We start from the raw sequence: 18,377 nt of genomic DNA on the forward strand, positions 1-18,377 counted from the left end.
CACAGATGTTAAAAGTCTATGAATTTGCATGTCATTCCAGTTTTTAAATTAACACTCAGATGTTTCAATTAATCAAAGATGAGTCTTTATATCATCCTTAATTTGACTATGATGTTCAGAGTGATCATATCTCATATTATAACTAGAGCAGAAGCTGGTTTAACATTACAAAGCAAAGCAATAGCAAAAAATAGCATAGGGCTCTCATAAACCTAGTGATGATATCACTGGAACATTTTAGCAAGTAACTTTATATAGAGATACTATTCGGAATTCCTTTGGCAGTAAGTCTCCAGGTTCACTAGTCGGATAGAGCAATATGTATGGCATGTTAACTGGCCCAGTCCTGTTCCTCCACTTCTTATCATTGTTCATCTTTGTAATATTTTCCTCAATTTGAGCCAGGCTTCTTTCCAAACCTTTCAAAAGCTTGCACAGCTTCTTTGTCCTTGGTCCACTCAGCAGCATCCCTCTGACCAAGATAAATTTCATCTGAAGTATGTGTTGACAAAACTTCAAGAGCAGATCCAATCAGAGTCTGGAACTGTGGTGTAATTGTCTTCAGATATCCCTTTACAGGGTTCAACTGCAACTCCTTATACTCAGGGGTTCCGGGCTCAGGAATAAGCCTTCGACTCATACCAGGGCGATGTGGTGCATAGCCTCCATAAGGGTACTGCCCAAAGTTAACAGCTGCATGAAGAGCAGATGCCATCCAGATAATGATAGTCACTGAGTCAATCAGTTCTTGGCGTGTCTGCATTTTAGGCCACCAAGGCTCATCTTTCTTGTCACCATGTCCTATTTCGCGGAGTTCCCTCCACCAGGCTTGGAGTTCAGTGTCCTTCTGAAGCATGTCATCTGATTTGTAATACAAACTAATATATTCCTGTACCCAACTTTTGATTGCTGACCAGATTTCAAGTCCATCCACAGCATAAGGATAGTCTTCAATTAGCAAGCGGACGCCATGTTTGGATGAAGGATCCTCGAGTGCCACTCCTCTGACGAAAAACAGTACAAAAAAAAAAAGCAGTATTACATTAGGAAATCATTACAAAGTAGATAAACTAGTGCACCAAGTTGTGACTTACCTCTTAACAAGTTCAGCAGTGAGAGCTTGATCAGGGAAAACCCAGTCGCGGTAAGCAATAGATGTCAATTCCATTGACAATGGTCCTGGAAAAACAGTCTCTCAACAATACCTCCAGCATTAAGTACAGCCTGACGAGCCAAGGCATTGATATGCATAGTATCACGGAAGTGAGGATGCAAAAGCTTATAGACAGGATGGAGCACGCTTAGCTGCCTATTTGCCGCAATCACAAAAGGCTCAACTGATGCATGAGTACGTAACCTGTGAAGAACATTAGACATGTGATCAAACAAATGTTCAGTAACAGACTAAACTACATAGACTTCAACAACAACAACAACAACAACCCAGTATAATCCCACCTAGTGGGGTCTGGGGAGGGTAGCGTGTACGCAGACCTTACCCCTACCCTAGAGTAGAGAGACTGTTTCCAAATAGACCCCCGGCATCCTTCCCTCCAAGAACATCACACCTTGCTCTTGGGGAGACTCGAACTCACAACCTCTCGGTTGGAAGTGGGGGTTGCTTACCATCAGACTAAACTACATAGACTTCAGTTAGTTTGAAATACCAGTGACTGAGAAGCTGATGAACTCCAGAATCATTAATTGCTACAAATGCCTTTGCAATTTGCCATAAGACACGCTCAACACCGTTTTCAGCTGGAGTGAATACTATGCTAATAGCACCAAGTTGATCTCCATCTGGATGAGGCAAGCTTAGTTCAGTGGCAAGCGGTTTCAAAGTACCATCCTTTTGCAGAAGGAGCACAGTTCTTGAGGCATAAATCTTTGAATGTGATGTGTTAACTTTCCTCGCATACGGCATCACAATGTCATGGTAGTTCAGTATGAAAAGTCGGTTCATCTCCATGGCCTAGGAAGAAGCAAATATACATTTGAGTCAGCACTGACCAGATTAAGCTACTTGGAAGGATTTGCAAGAAACAATAAACAGATTAGTCACTTACCTCTTCAATGGTCGTTCCATCTAGCTGATTCTGTATTTGTTCTCTGGTTATTTTGCTTGTTTGGTCACCAAATAATTTTGGATCCAGTTTGCTCGTTGGGGGGAACTCCTGTACCAAAAAATGCAAAGAATGATCTACTCCATTCTTCAGATAATAGACAAGATAGAAGTATCAGACAAACAATTGAAAGTTTTTACGTTGAGGCCAGTTATGCACACAGGATTCAATCCATCTAACTTCTCTCTTCCAAATTCTTCATCTGACTGTAGGATTGCGTACGACAATAACAATCCTAGAAAGATCTTTTCGTGTTTAAAATTTATTTACATGCCAAAAATCAGATCTAAGACGTACCTGGTAAAGAGTGTCTCGTTTCAAAATTTCTTCGATGGTGCGAAAACTCTATGCATATCCACACCGAGACCGATCCTTGCTATCAATTCTTTGATCAATGAAACCCGCGAACAAATTAAAAGAAATATTTTGTTGAAATTTTTCTCAAAAACTTCAACTAAAATAGAAAGAACAAGAAACTAAGTTTTCTTGTCAAGAATATTTCTTGGTTTTTTTGTGGCTTCTTAAAAGTTATATCACTTGTTCACCCTTTTCTTTTGGGTGAAGTACGATATCTATATATATATATATATATATATATACTCAAGCACCAAATTATTAATTTATGTTAAGAAACACGTGAAGACCGTTGAGGATCAAAAATCAAAATTGGATTCTTATAATATTATATTGTAAAATACAAATCCTATTCATAATATGACAAACTAGCCAACAAATCCTTTTGACCTTATACATAAACTACTAATCTCATTCTTTGAATTTGATAGTCGACGTTATGTTGTCCAATTCTAAATTGGACTTTTATTTCCAAAAAAAAAAACGAATCCCAGGCTGCCGAAAAATTAGACTTTGCATATTCAATTCCAATTTGGATTCTAAAATCCTTGTTGGTATTTTACTATAGAAAATGACATCTCATTCTTAAAAGGATATCACGTTGCCCGCGAGTCCTTTTATGGACGTTTACTTTGCTAATCCAATTCGAAATTGGATTCAATCAAAGACTTCCATTAATATTTTATATAAATAAATATTTGTTATATATATCACATATATATTTCAACCAAGAGATATAATTTAATTTTTATTCCAAATAGAAACTTCAATTTGTTCACAATATTAATTATATCCTCTGTGCTAGCAAAGAATATAATAATATTTCATTTGGACTAATAACTAAATCTATTTGACTAATTAAATTCCTTAATTTAATTATTAAATAATAAGTTAATTAATCCTTTAGCAAAGATCAGAACACTCGTAAGTGTGCAACCCCATAGGTTCAATACTAAACCGGTAGTAAATTGATCACATCAATATACTAATCAAGGGTGGCGTCTAGCAACACTCCTTAACGACCGGATAGTATGAAGTATACAATTTACTCTCAAGAACCAGTAGAAGAATAATGTAGTAATTCCTTCTGTCCTTATAGCTCTGGATCACCCTAGGATATGGTTCAACTGTCAAATCCTAATAGGCGACCAACTATGTGTTCATGTCAAATATAATCGACCATTGAATAACCTAAGAAACTCATTTCTTCTTTCATTCAATTGCCCTGACCTAGGTCTTAATTTGGTCATTTATAATTCATGACAACATGAAGCTTAAACTCATTACCAAGAGTTGATAGATTCCATCTTGATACATCACTAATTCTACAAGTATTTAATCGTACCCAATATCCTTTCAACTATCGCCCTAGGGCCATAGGTGTCTGGTATCAAAGCACAATAAATGACTTGTCAATTACTATGACGATCTCAGGTCAAAGGAAACTCTTACATCACATTCTTCAAGAGAATATCCTATTGATAGTTTATAGTAATTGTAACCATTAGGATTTATCCAATGAGTCGGTTCAATGATCATATCTCTATATGCATCATCTATCTATGTGATTTAGTTAATGAGATCAACTAATTTTTATCCCATAAAGACGATCACATAAATATTGATCTAACCGAATTACTAATGTCCAAGTTAATAATCCTTCGATCAAGAACAAATTTAGATTAAATTATAAGAGACTTTGCTCTCATTATCATGATCTCTATGACGATGACAAATCTCAAAATTTAATCAAGGACCTTATCAAATTAATCAAACAATTAATTAATAACTATGATAAAAGAATATCAGGTGCCATATATATTTCATATCAAATAATGTTCACAAAAATATGTTCAAATCATCAAATATGATATTGGATCTAGGGCATATCTACTATATCCCTAACAATCTCCCACATGCACTAGAGCCAATCGCTCTTGTACTTCATTCCCAAATTCCACTTGTGCTTGTCAAACTCCTTTGCGCCAAGAGCTTTAGTGAATGGGTCTGCAGCATTTTCTTTTCCATCAACTTTTTGAATCTCGACGTCTCCACGTTCAATGATCTCTCTTATCAAGTGATTCCTTCGCAGAACGTGTTTGGATTTTTGGTGTGATGTTGGTTCTTTTGCTTGAGCAATGGCTCTAGTATTGTCACACAACAGTGGAACCGCACCTTCTATTGAAGGAACCACACCAAGTTCAGTTAAGAACTTTTTCATCCATACAGCTTCCTTAGCAGCTTCACTAGCTGCTATGTATTCTGCTTCAGTTACTGAATCAGCTACTGTAGCTTGTTTGAAACTTTTCCAACTCACCGCACCACCATTTAAGGTGAATACATAACCAGAAGTAGATTTGCTATCATCTCTATCTGAAGAGAAACTTGCATCAGTGTAACCTTCAAGTTTCAACTCAGAATCTCCATAGATGAGGAATTGGTCTTTAGTCCTTCTTAAGTACTTAAGAATGGTTTTCACCACCTTCCAATGTTCCTCACCAGGATTTGCCTGATATCGGCTAGTCATTCCAAGTGCATAACCCAAATCAGGACATGTACATGTCATGGCATACATGATAGCTCCCACTGCACTAGCGTATGGGATCCTACTCATGCGTTCTCTCTCTTCAGGTTTTTTAGGACCATCCTCCCTACTGAGAGTAATTCCAGTACCTATCGGTAGATAGCCTCTTTTGGAATTATCCATGTTATATCTCTTTAAGATGGTATTAATGTACAAAGACTGGGAAAGTCCAAGCAGCTTCCTAGATCTATCTCTATATATCTTTATTCCTAATATATAAGCTGCTTCTCCCAAGTCTTTCATGGAGAACTATTCAGATAGTCAAATCTTGGTACTTTGTAATGCCGGTATGTTATTCCCTATGAGTAATATATCATCAACATACAACACTAAGAATATAATTGTGCTCCCACTAACCTTTTTGTACACACAAGGTTCTTCTTCGCATCTAACAAAATTGAACTTTTCAATTGTCTTGTTAAAGCGAATATTCCAACTTCGAGAAGCTTGCTTTAGTCCATAAATAGATCTTTGTAGCTTACAAATTTTATTATGATCAGATGAAGATGTGAAACCTTCAGATTGTGTCATGTACACATCCTCTTCTAGCTCACCATTAAGGAAAGCTGTTTTCACATCCATTTGCCATATTTCATAATCATAGTATGTTTCTATAGCAAGCAAAATCCGAATAGATTTGAGCATTGCCACGCGAGAGAAAGTCTCTTCATAGTCGACTCCTTCTTTTTGACGATATCCCTTGGCAACAAGATGGGCTTTGTAGGTCTCCACCTTTCCGTCTGCTCCAATCTTTTTCTTAAAAACCCATTTACATCCTATAGGTTTTATATCCTTTGAAGGTTCAACTAAAGTCCATACTTTATTTTCCTTCATAGATTCTATTTCAAATTCCATGGCCTTTTGCCACTTCTCATAATCAGAACTTTGTATAGCCTCTTCATAGGTCTTAGGGTCTTCATCATTATGATCAACTCATTTGATACATCATCTTATACCATTAAATTTAATCTAGTTGGTACATAACGTTCTCGTGTAGACCTTCTAAGAGATACTTGTACAACCTGTTCACCTTGTGCTGGATTTGGTTGTTGTTCAATTTGGTTTGGAACTGGTTCATTAACCTATTCTTGAACTTCATTTAGTTCTTGAACTTCAACCGTTGAAGATGGCAACTTCCTTGGCAATTTCAAAACATTCAATAAAGGTTCTTCAACTTGGGTCTCATGATCTTTACATTGTGTTGATTCATTAGTTTCTTGAACTTCATCAAGTTTTATTTCTCCATTATAATTTCCTTCTAAAAGAAATTCCCTTTCCAAAAAGGTTGCTCCTTTGGCCACAAACACTTTCTGGTCAGAAGAGTGATAGAAATAATATCTCATTGTTTCCTTGGGGTACCCAATGAACCTATATTTATCAGATCTTGAGTCAAGTTTATCAGACAAGAGTCTCTTAACATAAGCTGGACAAACCCAAACTTTAATATGTTTAAGGTTAGGCTTACATCCTTTCCATATCTCATATGGTGTTGTAGAGACTGACTTAGTGGGAACTTTATTAAGTAAGTATGTTGCTGTTTCCAAAGCATATCCCCATAAATTTATTGAAAGATCAGTGAACCCCATCATAGATCTCACCATATCTAATAAGGTTCGATTTCTCCTTTCAGACACACCATTGTGTTGTGGTGTTCCTGGAGGTGTCCACTGTGAGAGAATCTCATTCTCTTTGAGATATCTGGTAAAATCTTCATTAAGATATTCTTCTCCTCTATCAGAACTTAGTATTTTGATACTTTTACCAGTTTGCTTCTCAACTTTACTACGGAACCTTTTGAACATTTCAAAAGACTCAGACTTTGTTTCATAAGATACACAAATTCATATCTTGACATATCATCAGTGAAAGTGATGAAGTAAGAATATCCACCTCTAGCTTGAATTTTCATGGGCCCACAAACATCTGTATGAATTAGTCCCAATAATTTAGTAGCTCTTTCTCCACTTCCAGTAAATTGAGATTTGGTAATTTTTTCTTTTAGACAAGATTCACAAGTTGGATATGATTCAAAATCATATTTGTCAAGGTATCCTTCCTTGTACAACTTGTTAATTCTTTTCTCTCCAATATGACCAAACCTACAATGTCAAAGGTATGTATGATTTAATTGATCATCTCTTTTTCTCTTAAGACTTGAAACATGCATAATTGAATTAGCATTCACATTAAGTAAGACATAAACATCATGTTGGATATAGTCATTCACATATAAATTATCACCATAATAAATAGAGCAAATACCATTGCCTATATTTATGTGAAAATTACGTTTACCTAACATAGAAGCTGAAATTATATTCGAAACAAAGTTAGTAACGTAATAACAATCATCTAACATAAGTACTTTGCCCGTAAGTATTATTAAAGAAATTGATCTTACAGCTATGGCCACAACTTTTGCACCATTTCCAACTTGTAGATTAATTTCTCCTTTCTTCAACCTTTTACTTATTTGGAACCCCTGCAACATATTGCAGATGTTATAACTACTGCCAGTATCTAATACCTACAATAAAACATCAGTAGTAGTTAAAGAAACTTTGAAATCATTTTTCAGTTGAGCCTTACCTTGTTTCTTATCATTTAGAGTTGCAGGATACTCCGGGCAGTTTCTCTTCCAATGTCCTATCTTCTTACAGTGGAAACACTCAGCGTCAGATTGGTCGGCTTTGCCTCTTTTGCCTTTGGGTTTGGTCACACCACCCTTAGGCGCAATAGGTTTCTTCTTGGGTTTAATTTTACTCTTACCCTTCTTCTTAGAAGAGTTTCCAACAAACATGACGGTTCCTTTCTTCTTCTCAGATGCAAGTTGATTCTCATAATCAATCAACATGTTGAGCATCTCATGAAGATCACAATCCATTTTATTCATATTAAAATTAATAACAAATTGTGAAAAGGATTCTGATAGTGACTGCAAGATCAAATCTTGAGAAAGCTCTTTACCCAGTTTGCACCCCAACTTCTCAAGTTCTTCAATAAGATCAATTATACGATTGACATAGGGTCCAACTGGAGAGTTTCCAGTCAATTTGGATCCAAATAAAGCCTTAGATAGCTGGTATCTAGTTGTCTTACTTTGTGTACCAAATATCTTCTTAAGATATTCAAGGATTGCAATTGGATCCATATCCTGATGTTTCCTTTGTAGTTCAGAATTCATAGAAGCGAGAATGATGCATTTGTTAGTAAGACATTCTTCCAAGTATTTCTGATAAATCTTGGTGGCATCATCATTATTCTCATCTGGGACTTCCTTGGCAGGCTTATCGATCACATGAATAAGCTTTTCATGCATGAGAACAATTCTCAAATTTCTGTACCAATCATCAAAGTTTGGTCCTACCAACTTGTTGGTCTCAAGTATTCCACGTAGTGATATAGCAGACATATTGATAAATCTAAAATATAGAAAAGAAAAGGCAATAATATAAGAACATATTTGCATATATCATAAAGACATGGACTTTTATCTATATGATATTTCCACTAATTATTTTAAACTATTTACCCTCATTATAGTTTACAAAATCTTTATTTGTGTTAGTGGAGTAAAGAAATCCTTTAACAATATGTATGAACCCCTTGGAAGTCAAGTCATTTCTCACATATATTTTAAAGGTAGGTACTCTTACCAATTGTATCCCTATACAACTTCCTTAAATAGTTCTATGTCAAATAGTCCCCTGGTAGTCAGGTCGATCCTATTGGCATAGTTGAGTTCAATCATCATGATAACAAAGAACTTATTAAATTTTATACTCCCCCGGGTAATCCAAACGTCCAGTGTAAAATTGAATAATTCTTTCAATTCATACATCTAATGCAAATAAATAATTTTAATATATTCTCGAACAATAAGTCTCCTGGTTGTCAGGCCACTCCTTCTAAACAAGAAGTAAGTAAAATTATTTACTTTGATGGATAGCTCTATAATAAAATATCTTATATTTTATTATTTAAGAACTCAAATTTTTAGTAAGAGGGAATTGTTACTAAAACAATTTTTAATAACATGAAGATCAAATCTTTTATAGCATATGAATTTAGTTCAAGTTGTCTACATGCTTAGTCCTGAATTAATTTACATCACATGTAATAAATAATTCAAAATTATGTAATGAACAAGCACATGACATAAAAACGGAAATTCAACATCCTCTAACATGTTTATCTTATATATATTACATAAAAGAATTCATGCTAGAATATTTTTATTAATTAACATCTCATGAACTAATAACAATTAAAAATAACCATAGAATCATGTAACCTATTATAGATTCTCATTGTATCTATAGTTATGAGCTATCTCAATAGTTATATGAATGCATAATTTATCCACAATAAAATAATAACAACATTCAAACGATTTGACTATTGCATAAGACACATGTATTATGGTCTAAACTCTTCAAATATAATATTAAAATATTTCTTTAATAAATTTTAGACGCAATAAACCTCGGCTCTGATACCACTGTAGAATTGTGTATAGATGTTCGTAACAAACCACGAAAGACAATAACAATCCTAGGAAGATCTTTTCGTGTTTAATATTTATTTACATGCCAAAGATCGGATATAAAACGTACCTCGTAAAGAGTGTCTCGTTTCAAAATTTCTTCGATAGTGCGAAAACTCTATACGTATCCACACCGAGACTGATCCTTGCTATCAATTCTTTGATCAATGAAACCCGCGAACAAATTAAACGAAATATTTTATTGAAATTTTTCTCAAAAACTTCAACTAAACTAGAAAGAACAAGAAACTAAGTTTTCTTGTCAAGAATATTTCTTGGTATTTTTGTGGCTTCTTAAAAGTTATATCACTTATTCACCCTTTTCTTTTGGGTGAAGTACGATATCTATATATCTATATATATATATATATACTCAAGCACCAAATTATTAATTTATGTTAAGAAACACGTGAAGACCGTTGAAGATCAAAAATCAAAATTGGATTCTTATAATATTATATTGTAAAATACAAATCCTATTCATAATAGGACAAAGTAGCCAACAAATTCTTTTGACCTTACACATAAACTACTAATCTCATTCTTTGAATTTGATAGCCGACGTGAAGATGTTGTCCAATTCTAAATTGGACTTTTCTTTCCAAAAAAACAAAACCCATTCAAATGGGATTGTCGCTGCCGAAAAATTAGACTTTGCATATTCAATTCCAATTTGGATTCTAAAATCCTTGTTGGTATTTTACTATAGAAAATGACATCTCATTCTTAAAAGGATATCACGTTGCCAGCGAATCCTTTTATGGACGTTTACTTTGCTAATCCAATTCGAAATTGGATTCAATCAAAGACTTCCATTAATATTTTATATAAATAAATATTTGTTATATATATCACATATATATTTCAACCAAGAGATATAATTTAATTTTTATTCCAAATAGAAACTTCAATTTGTTCACAATATTAATTATATCCTCTGTGCTAACAAAGAATATAATAATATTTCATTTGGACTAATAACTAAATCTATTTGACTAATTAAATTCCTTAATTTAATTATTAAATAATAAGTTAATTAATCCTTTAGCAAATATCAGAACACTCGTAAGTATGCGACCTCATAGGTTCAATACTAAACCGGTAATAAATTGATCACATCCAAATAACAGAAATGAGTCAAGCGAAAGTGTCATCCAAAATTACCTCTAATAACATGTGGCGTTGGATACTTATGAAAACCCGGAGTTCCAGGTTCATACACTTTCAGTACATCTTCAAAGTTGTTGAATTCATTGAGAGAGAGATTTCCTAAAGAAGCAAGCTGAGGAGCAAAGACTTGCGCAATGGCTTTCTGTGCATTACTTAGGACATCTGTCATCTTTAATGGTGAGAACTTTTCATCCCTCGGGACATAAATTGCAAAGCTTGCTATTTGTGGAAGCCGGCTTTCACTTTTAGGATCTGTCCAAGCAAGTGTAAAAATAAACAAATAGAGGTTTTAAAAATAGTGCAAATGCTTTTATTGAAAGACTTACCACACTTAGATGGTGGTCGTCCTGTTCTTCCTCTTCGCGGATAAGGATACTCTACAGATCCCCCAAGGACTGGTCTGGCGTAAAGTGAACCATTGTCCGGATCTCCAAGATCATTGTAACAATCATAGTCATAAACCCTGTCCCATTCTTGAAGCTTTCCAGTTCCATTTCCTCTCAACGTTAGCAACTCTTCTTCTCTGTACACACGCAATGCTTCAGGAGTTTCACTCGGAAGCCAAGCCTGTTGTAAATCATAAATAATTTCTTGTCGGACAGAGGAGAGTATATGATCTCGTCTATAACACTAAAGTTGAATAAGTGTACTTGTACCTGATTAACAAAGAAAATGCGGTCTGACTGGTATTTCTCAGAAGGATAACCCCAAGAATTGCAGACAAATTGCACAGTGTCTTGACTTGGATCACTAGCTTCAAGAGTGAGTGACTTGAGATAGAATTCACTTGTATTAAAGTTCTTGATGATGAATGCATCTGGAGCTCCAAGCACTTCATGATCCCACTCAAATGTGACACAAAACTTCGATTCGCTGCCTGATTTGTTCGCATCTCTTAAGTGTGAAGGGTTCCCAAGTTTCCCTTTCAAAGTTTTTCCTTCAACAATATAAAAATATGATTATTAATCCACAAATTCAAAAGAAAAAGCATATATTTACACTTAACTACAGCACTAACATGCTAGCTACATAGTAACATAGAAAACATACAAAAGGGTAACTAGACTGAAGTGAAATTATTTGAAACCTATTTAAAAGTTCAAACCTTGATCTCCATGGACAGAACTAACTAGCTGCAGGATGACCTTATGCCCAAGAATTTCAAAAGTTTCATGTGGAGCTAATACTTGAGAAGAACCAAGGTCCAAAGTGTCTTTTTCATAAGCAGAACAGTGCCATTTATCATTTTGATTTCACGTTTGTCAGTGGTTGCCATTATCACTTTGGTAAAGTACAATAAGCCAATATTGCAATGGATTGATTAACCAAGGATTTCGGATTAGGCTTGATAAAAAACAGTAGCAGGTGCTCTGATTTTATAGGTGAAAACTGGCTAGTCTTATGTGACGATTGGAATCCAGTCAATCCACTTTCATAAATGTGAAGTGTTGGAATTGTGTGTTTCATGAATTTTATAAGGACTCCTTAATTCATTAATCACAACTAATTTAATTACCAAGACTTGGCAAGTGTGTGTTTAACAGAGACAATTATCTTAGTTCACATTACATGCAATTGAATGTAGATACTCAACTCTAGTACTTCGTGCATAGGAATTTGGACTAGGAATGTTCTACGTTTTTCGATTCATTCGCAGAGAACAAGGGATGGGGCAGCGGGAGCGTGTAGCAGGGAAAAAAAGAAGAATATAGATTAATAAATCCCCTTCTTCATATGCTACTGCAGCAACTTATAAGTAATCACTTATATAATCCCTTTCTTCATATATTTTCACTATAACATGTGATAATACCCCCGAAGTGGTAAACTAACATGATTTTCAACCTATTATCCAACCAGAGGAAGTGAAAAGATTTCAGCGAAAGAAAAAAAAAAATTACCCTTAAAATGGATAACAATTGAATTTATATGTGATTTTAAGGATACATAGATTAATTCGATGCAAATGATTAATGACGTTAGATAAGCAATTAAAAGATAGAATTAATAACCAAACCAATGATGATACTGAACCCCGGCTCGATTTAAGGCTTAACAAGAAGCTCGCCTTTGGTTCAGGACCAGTGCTTATGAAGAACTTATGAACCACAACAAGAACTTTCAATAACTAGAGAAAAATAGATGTATATTGCCTTGGTATGCCTGTTACCATGTTCCTAATGAATAGTCAGCTTCTCCTTTATATAGTAGGAGAGTTTTATCCTAAGTACAATTCTAAAAAAGACAAAAATCTTTCTTCTTGGTAATCACTGATCTATCACTGATACGGGCCGAGATACACGCCGTGACATCTGGTTGGGCACGGATATCACGGCCCTTTGTTAATCGTGTGCGGTCATTTGACAATGTTTTTCGAGGTCTCGTTATTCGAATCAGGTCTGGGGGCATGATCTCGATGGCCCCCGTGGCATGACCTTGATGGCTCCGGGGGCAGGTGTTATGTTCGAGCTTTGATACGGGCGGCTCCCGGCTTCGATCTCGACTATGCGTAGTCACTTCCTCTCTTCGGTCGCCCACCGGGAAATCGGGGTGCTCCTTACCTACGATTTTACCCGTATACAGATAGTCTCCTCTTTTCTCAGAGGGTAGGTTTGCCGACACGATGAAAAACAACAGATGTTTCCCGGTCCTTTCTTTTGTAAGCTATAACAGAAAATGACGAAGAAGATGAAACGTCCCGTCAGTCATGTCGTTCTAACTTCGAGCACGTGTCAATCATTGGTTGGTTACCCCTGAATGTGAAGCGTCGTGAACTTTTTCTATATAAGGTTTCACCCCTTGTTCTTTTTTCACTTTTCGACCAAACTTCTCCCCTCGAACTCTCAAACTATCATCAGCTTTCTTCAAGCTTTCATATCTTCTCCCTTATTCTTCAAGATTTAACAGTAATTTCCAAGTTTTTCCCCAGATTTTCCCCAAATCATTATACTTAGTTCTTTATCTTTCAAAATATTCTCTTGAGTTTTCAAACTTCTTCAAATAACAATGGCTAAAACGTCTAAATTGGTTCCTCAACAAGTTGTTGCTTCATCTTCTCAACCAGCCACTGGTACCGAGGCAATTGCTCATGTAGTAGTTTCGCTCAAAATGACTTCTCTTGAGGCGGCTGTCGATGAATCGGGTCCCGAGCCTCCCTTGAAAATGTTTATTACCAGGGGATTCTCAATTGCAGATGACTTTAAGGTCGAGAAACCCTCGCACAAACAGGCCCGAGGTGAAGGAGCATCAAGATACATTTGCTCCATGACCGAAGATGTCCTTCCCGTGGTCCAAAAGGATTGCAACTAGGAAGGCATGGATGTAGTAGTCCCCGGGCCCCAGAATGCCATTACTACCCATATGAAGGGGGTACCTAAGTGTTTACACTTTTTCCTTCACACTAGGTCCGGTGGACCCTGTTATCCTTAATTGTTTCAAGAGGTATGAGGTATGAGGTATGCCTAGGGAAAATCCATCTGTCTTTACGGAGGATCGTCATCCTTCTTCGTTAATTCATGAATAAGACCGAATCTCATCAGTTCACCATCGATCATCTGCTCTGTTTATACACTCCCTGAATCTTTCGAGGGGGACTAATAAAGCTTATACGGGCCAACAAGGCCCATTTTCGAGCATTAATGAAGACCTAGATCGGGGTTGGCAGGGACGCTTTGTTCGGGTAAGACCAAAGGATTGATTCCCCCCGAGTTTATGCCATTCCCTGAGAAGTGGAATGCATCTTGTAAGTACAGTCTCTCCTGAAGCGTCAATTTTTTTATTTGTTTCTTTTATTCTCATTCATATTTGTGTTAATGCAGCCATTGCTCGGGGTTCCAAACACCATCCCTTGGTTCAAGGAGTGGATCAAGGGTATTTGTACACAGATGTCATATTTCGAGCGCGCATGGCGCGATCTCTCGAAGGGCCGACGGGAGGCCCATTTCTATAGTAAGGACTTTCCCTGATAGGTAATATCAGGCTTTCCAATTTACATCATACTAACTCTTCTTTCCTCTCTTTTATTTTTGTAGGTTTGCCTAAGACCACTGAACTTAGGCCTTTAGAAAGAGACGAGGACATGTCCTTATCTGTTGATCCCTCAGTTTTGGGACAGCTCGGGGCTATAGCGGGGGAAAAGAAGAAAACGAAGAGAAAGGCTTTGGGCCCCCGAGCTCCGTAGTGAAGCCAAAGAAAAGATTGGCTCGTAAGCCAAAGAAGAGCTCCGTTTCCCCAACATCGAACTCGGATTTGCTTCATCGGCTCAGGGATGAGTCCGAAAAAGATATTTTGTGGCCCAAGGGTCGACCCTCCCGGGGAGCAGGCGGCAGCCGAGGGAGATTCGGGAGGCTGATCTCCCTCAAACTCGGGAGATTGATGTGGAGACGCGGGCTGAGACCCCCCGGGATGCAGGCTCCACTCTAAAGGAAGTGCCCGATATAATAGAGATTTTAGGGACGCTCTCCTACACTGAATCCATGCTCGAGAAGGCCCAAGAATAAAAGGAGAGGTCCAATGAAGGGGTTCATGGTGCGGACGATCCTTTTTGTTCTTTTTCGACGGTGTGGACTCGTCTGCTTTGGAAGATTTTTCCGGACTGGGCGACCTGGAATTTTTGAGAAAGGATTCGTCTTCAGAAGCTGGCAGGTCGAGTTCGAGCCCAAAGTTGATCAATTAGTTCCCTGCCCTGAGTGTAGATCCCAATCGCAAAAGATCGATTATTCTTACCATCTCGGATGATGCCCGAGTTATTTTTGCTCCCGTGGAGTAACAAGCTACCTTTGATGCCTGGTAACCGAGAAGGACCAGGAAAAAATAAATGAGATGAACGTGTCGTGCCTTTTCAATGAGGCGCAGCATGCGCTAAACCGGGTAAGGCATTATTACGTTCCTTTGAACTTTACTTAGGTTTTGATGTTTCTCATGTCTTTCACCTTTTTGTAGGCCACCGTACTTCATTATGATAGCTTCCATCGGTACAGGTCGAGGTCAATCAACTTGCGCTCGAGGTTAAGGAGCTAGCCCAAAAAAGGGATACGTACAAGCTCCTGAGCGAGCAACAAGAAGGTGTCATTAAGGACCTTCGGGACGAGCTGGATAGGGCTCAGAAGGAAGCATTGTTCCTAAGGCGGGAGCACACCGACTTGGTCAAAAAGGTAAAGGCCTTCGAAGTTAGAAACGAGGAACTAGTCGTAGTGGCTAACAACCAAACCTCGCAGGTCTAGCAAAGATCGACCAGATCGACCAGCTTCAAAAGGAGATGGACGAGATCTAAGTCATGGCCAATGGGTGGAAGAAAAAGATGGATTTGTTAGCTTCGGAAAAGGAAATTGCCCAGGCAAAGCTTTCTTCGATGGAAGTCCAGCTTTGGGCTGTAAAGAAGAAAACCGACAGATGGGCTCAACTAAATGAAGATCTCCAAGCACAACTGAGCTCGATCGTCACAGAACAGGATTCTCTTAGAAAAGAGCTCGAAGCAATGAGGTCCCAGCTAGAAACAACCTCTGCCGATGTCGAGGATATGATGGCCCAATATAAGGCGATGTTGAAGAATCTGAGGCCCTCCTGAAGACCAATGCCAAATATGTGAGGTAGTTGCCTCGAAGGGAGACCCTCGAAGAGATTCATGCTCGAGGTTTCAACCTATCTGCCGAGGACGAGGAGACAAAAAGACTTGAGGTTGAGGCCAAGAAATTAGCCGAACCCGAAGGCAAAAAGGACTCTGAGGGCTCTGAAGAATCCAAAGGCCCCAATGGTTCTGGTGACGAATCGGGCTCCGGTGAATATCAAACGTGAATGCCTTAGGATTTCTTAGTTTTTGTGAACATATTTTTTGTTCATTTTGAGGCCGTTTTTGTTTGGCCTATGTAAAGGTATTCCGGAATATATAAAAAATTTCCCCTTTGGCAATTCAATTGTTTTAGCATCTTTTCACTATTTCTATTCTTGCAAATATTTCTAATGTCATAGCATAGAATCTAATGTAGTAATAAGTCATTTGTTTTCGGAGGTCCAAACAGAACCTGACCTCGATGCAGTTTCTTATTTGATCGAATCTTTGACAACTCGAAGCGACTAGAAGTTTTTCAAGAGTGCTTAAGTGTTCTTAGACGATGCTTTTGCCGAAGGTAACCTTTTGGCATGTTTTGAATTTTTATTGAAGCCCTTATGTTTTGATTACAAGCTTCGGATACCTCCAAGATGTTTTTTACCATGGTCGTAGCCTTTTGGGTTTAGGCACTACCTGATAGGTTTCGTGCATCCGGTATTTGATAGCCCGAGATACCCGAACTTATTTCGGATGACAGTCCCCGAGCAGGGATATCCCTTGCACTTAATAGTCCCCGAATAGGGATAGCCCTTAGGCTCGATGCTTTGAAAGGCTAAAATATGTAATAGCAATGTGGGAACTTTCTTTCATTTCTGTGTGCAAAGTACATGATCGAAAGCGAGTAAAAGCTTGTATTATGGCTACGATGGCCTATGTGGGCACGGTTCATTTGACTGTTTGACCCTTACAATAAATCCTAACCACTGGGCCTAAGTTGTTCAAGTACAAATTTCCCTTCTTTCCTTGCTAAGAAGTCTAACCCGAGGGTGATGGCCCCTAGTATTCGAGGTCGATCTTTGAGAGGGCTCGGATGCTATTAATGCGACCATTGGCCCTGATTTAAAATCGGTCTTTGGATCTAAGTTAGCACGATACATTGTTGTCTCGTTAAAAATCTTTCCAGAAAACCCATTTGGGACAAAACCAGTTCAAGGGAAAAAGAGTGCAATGTGTGCTTTCAGACTTAATAGTCATACTTTCCCTTAGCCATTGCCTACAAGCGTTAGTCTGATTCATAATATTATAAAAAGGTAAATGAAAATGTACCTTAGTAATAGTATCGCTTTAAGTGCGTCATGTTCTAGTTGTTTGGTAGTTGTGCACCATTTCCTGCTTCGAGTTTGTACGAGCCCTTGCCGATAATTCTGATGACTCGATATGGTCCTTCCCAGTTCGGCCCCAGCTTTCCCTTATTTAGGTTTCGGGTGTGCAACATTACTTTCCTTAGCACCAAATCCCCGATTTTGAAGTGTCAGAGGTTGGCCCTTCGGTTGTAATATCTTTCTATCTAGTGCTTCTGGGCGGCCAACCGGATTAGGGCGGCCTCTCGCCTTTCATCCAATAGTTCTAGGCTCATACTCATGGCCTCATCGTTTGATTCTTCATTGCATATCGGAACATGAGGCTTGGTTTCCCCCCTTTGACCGGTAACAATGATTCGTTTCCGTAGATCAACGAAAATGGGGTGGCTTCGGTGCTAGATTTTGGAGTTGTATCGTACACCCACAAGACGTCGGGCAAAATTTTTTTCCACTTTCCTTTGGCATCGGTCAGTCTTTTTTCAAATTTTGGAGTATGGCCTTGTTTGTAGCCTTTCCTTGCCCGTTCTCGCTAGGGTGATAGGGGTGGATAGAATCTTTTTAATATTGTGGTCTTCGAATAACTATACCTTGTTGTCGATGAACTATTTCCCGTTATCACACACGATCTCGGCCGGTATCCCGAACCGACATATTATGTGGTCCCAAATAAAATCAATGACTTCTTTTTCTC

At 37.7% G+C, this 18,377-nt stretch overlaps 1 pseudogene; it reads right to left on the reverse strand.

Annotated features, from left to right (window-relative positions):
• Positions 1-250: 250 nt before the first annotated feature.
• LOC104246877 (probable linoleate 9S-lipoxygenase 5) lies at positions 251-12,053 on the reverse strand (annotated as a pseudogene).
• Positions 12,054-18,377: the final 6,324 nt, after the last annotated feature.

Source organism: Nicotiana sylvestris, chromosome 3 (assembly GCF_000393655.2).
Source record: "Nicotiana sylvestris chromosome 3, ASM39365v2, whole genome shotgun sequence".
Taxonomy (NCBI): domain Eukaryota; kingdom Viridiplantae; phylum Streptophyta; class Magnoliopsida; order Solanales; family Solanaceae; genus Nicotiana; species Nicotiana sylvestris.